Below are 4,060 nucleotides of genomic sequence, written 5' to 3' on the forward strand. Positions count from 1 at the left end.
GCAAAATCTTGTCTTTACAAAAACAAAAAACAAAACCAACCAAACAAAAAACAAACAAACTAAAAATGAACCAGGCATGGTGGTATGCACCTGTAGTCCCAGCTACACTGGAGGCTAAGGAGAGAGGATCACCTGAGCTTGGGTGGTCAAGGCTGCAGTGAGCTGTGATTGTACCACTGTATTCCAGCGTGGGTGACACAGAGAGATCCTGTCTCAAAAGAAGAAAAGAAAAGATTGTGATCCAGTGAGCACCCTGATTTTGAACGAATAATACTGATTTCAGACTTCTGACATTCAGAACTGTGAGATGATAAATTTCTGTTGTTTCAGCCCATGATGTCTGTAGTGATTTGTTAGCACAGACATAGGAAACTAATAGAAAGGCCCACTTGTATTAAATTCCTATCATTTAACCTGTGGGATTGGTGACATCCATTTTAAGGGGTTCTTGCCCGGTTTCTTTACCTTTTCTGGTAATTATCAAGCTGAGCAGAAACTATTTTTACATTACCAGAGAGTTACACTTGAGAAATTGGGATCTGAGAAAGGCACAGAAAGAAAGATGATGTACTTAACCACTGTTCTTTCATCTAATAAACATTGTGTAAATTCCTACTATGTGTCAAGCTTTGTGCTAAGTCCTAGAATAAAAATGGAATAAGACCAGATTTTGTCTTTAAGAAGTTCAGTTGAGTAGAATTAGACACACATATACATATAATTAAGTTAATTAGTGGAAACTGCAGTAATGATTATGTGCAAAGACTATTGTATTTTTTCTCTTTTTTAACAGCTGTGCATTTCGTATTTTGAATAACACTATCTACAAAAAAGTTTCTGTGTTTAAGTAATATATAATAGATCAAAAACAGTTCTAACCGCCAATAGGTTTTATAATTAACATAGGAAGATCAGTGTTATACCACTAGCTTACCATTATTTCAGCCAAAAATCAAAGGTATCTGTCATTTGAGTTTTTATTGTGAAGTCTGTTCCTGGCAAAAGTGTGATTTTCCTTATAATTTTTTTTTTTTTTTTGAGATAGAGTCTTGCTCAGTCGCCCAGTCTGGAGTGCAGTGGCCTGATCTCGGCTCACTGCAAGCTCTGCCTCCCGGGTTCCCGCCATTCTCCTGCCTCAGCCTCCCAAGTAGCTGGGACTACAGGCGCCCGCCGCCACGCCCGGCTAATTTTTGCATTTTTAGTAGAGACGGGGTTTCACCGTGTTAGCCAGGATGGTCTAAATCTCCTGACCTCGTGATCCGCCCACCTCCTCCTCCCAAAGTGCTGGGATTACAGGCGTGAGCCACTGCGCCTGGCCCCTCCTTATAATATTTTAAATACTGATGTAGCTGCAGAACGCTCTCCTCATTACTTTCAAGAGTGGCCTTTCCTAGTTTGGAAAATACAGCCACTGTGTCATTAAACAATCTGGTTGGCCAGGTGTGGTGGCTCACACCTGTAATCCCAGCACTTAGGGAGGCTGAGGCCGGTGGATCACCTGAGGTCAGGAGTTCAAGAGTAGTCTGGCCAATGTGGTGAAACCCCATCTCTACTAAAAATACACAAATTAGCTGGGCGGGATGGCACATGCCTGTAATCCCAGCTACTCTACTTGGGAGGTTGAGGTGGGAGAATTGCTTGAACCCAGGAGGCAGAAGTTGCAGTGAGCTGAGATTGTGACATTGCACTCCAGCCTGGGCAACAAGAGTGAAACTCCATCTAAAGTAATAATAATAATAATAATAATAAATCTGGCTTAGAGAAAATTGTATTGCAAAGAATCTCATTAATGAGAGTTCCTGTGTAACAGGACACTAGCTCTGTCCTTTGGGGATAGCTTGGAGTACTGTTTCCTGGTAAAGCAACATAAACAAATCTCAGGCCCCTTTTACAGAGTTATGAAATAATAGCCGTAGGTAATAACCAACATTTATATAAGCATTCTATCATTTTACTAACGAATTTTACAAAAGTACCTGATTATGGGTTGTTTTAACTGTAAGCAAACCCAGTTTCGTTACCTCAAGCAAGTTTCTTCATCTCTTTTAGCTTCCATTTCTCATTTTTTTTTTTTTTTTAAGACAGAGTCTTGCTCTGTCGCCCAGACTGGAGTGCAGGGGTGCGATCTCAGCTCACTGCAACCTCCACCTCCCAGGTTCAAGCACTTCTTCTGCCTCAGCCCCCTGAGTAGCTGGGACTACAGGCACCCACCACCACGCCCGACTACTTTGTGTATTTTTAGTAGAGACAGGGTTTCCCATGTTGGCCAGGATGACCTCCATCTCCTGACCTCGTGATCCACCTGCCTCGGCCTCCCAAAGAGCTGGGATTACAAGCGTGAGCCACCGTGCCTGGCAGTCTGTTTCTTATCTTTAAAGTGAGAGTGCTAACATGCACATGGAGGGCTACTATGAGAATGGAGTGAGATTTTGTATATGAAGTAGCAAAGGCAGAGCCTGGGACTTAGTAGGTACATTATTAAGAATTGGAGCCACTTTTAAAATCTTTTGTCTTTTTGTTATTTTTGCTGTTGTTCTGAAAGTCGCTTAGCTTTTAAAAACGGTCTCTTATTTTACTATTGTTGAATTGCTTCACGCTTCTCAACTCATGACAAGAACCTATTCTGCCAATGAACGTCCTGCCCCCATCTATTGAAATTAAACCTCAGGAGCACCAGTGCATCCCAGAATTTGACTTCCCTCCAGTGGTGAGACTCCTTGGGTTCTTTGTGTGCTCTTTCCCTGATCCTTTAGGTGTCACATGGTTAAAAAGAACATAGTATTATTTATAAATAATATGCTCTCTAACTTTAGAAAGATTCAGGATAGTTTTCTGGATTTGGTCATGCATGAAACAAGAAAAACAGCCTATTAGAAAATTGTGTGAAGTCTAACAGGGACTTCATATGAATTCATTTTGATTTTTCAAACTATGGACTGCAATCAATTGGTTCATTAAATTAATTGGAATAAGTATATTGCATATCGTGAGAGTAGTAGTATTTTTTTGAAATTTTAGTTTTAATTACATCTTATGGCCTATGTTGTAAGATTTTTTTTAAGAGTTTAAAAGCCATTTGATTAGGCAACTAGTAGTAAACTTTTTCTGTCTCTCATTAGTTGTTAAATTTGGAAAAGTTTTTGGTTTAACAAACCTTTACTGAATATCTATTTTGCATTGGATATTTTTCTACATGAATGACATTTTTTTTCCTCTCTTTTCTAATAGTGATTTGTTGCAGTGTCGGATAGGTACCTGGGTCACCTCCACACCCTTCTCACTCTTCACTGGGCATCTGGTACAAGATTGAGAGGATTTCTATTACTTACTGAACAGACTGAGTAGTAAAACAAAAAGATTCCCGAATACAGTGAATCTAAGTTCCCTTAGAGCCCCTAAGACTTACATCAGCTTTAACCATGAATTCCCTGGGTTCTTCTTATTCAGTAATGTCTTAAAACCTTTTTATCAGTATGGGATGGGCGGGCAAGGGGATAAAGAAACTGGTGGCTAATGGGAAGCCTTAGGTAAGTGCTTTCGGGGGGCTTTAGTTTGGGAGTGGGATAATTTGCTGAGGAAGGGTGGGAGAAATGTGAGCTAGTGCATAAAAGGCTGTTTCCGGATCAAATTTCGTTACCAAGGCTCTTTGAGAAGAACTCTTTTGGGGGAAAACAACCAGTCCAAAAGAGCTGGATGTGTGTGTGTGTATGTGTGTGTGTGTGTGTGGTGTGTACGACGGGGCGGCGAGGGTCCCCACTTTTAGTACGAGAAGCATTGTTCACATGTTTGCCAGTATTTTGGAGCCTGGCAGGCTGGGCTACAGGCTGCGGGGGACGCCTCCAAGTTCCCACCCGGGACATCCTGAACAGCAGCAGCCACAACAACAGGCTCGCCCCTAGACAAAGGGGCCGGCGCAGCGGAGCAGACTGGTGCAGCCTGGGCCTCGCGCTCAGCTCGGAGCGCTGGGCGTCGGGGCAGCGGAGTGGGCAGAGCTGACCCGGTGCGGGTCGGAGTCAGGGCACCCGGAAAACCCGGCTCTGGGTAGCAGACCCCGCCCGGG

The sequence above is a fragment of the Colobus angolensis genome, unplaced genomic scaffold, assembly GCF_000951035.1.
Source record: "Colobus angolensis palliatus isolate OR3802 unplaced genomic scaffold, Cang.pa_1.0 Scaffold174, whole genome shotgun sequence".
NCBI classification, from domain to species: Eukaryota; Metazoa; Chordata; class Mammalia; order Primates; family Cercopithecidae; genus Colobus; species Colobus angolensis.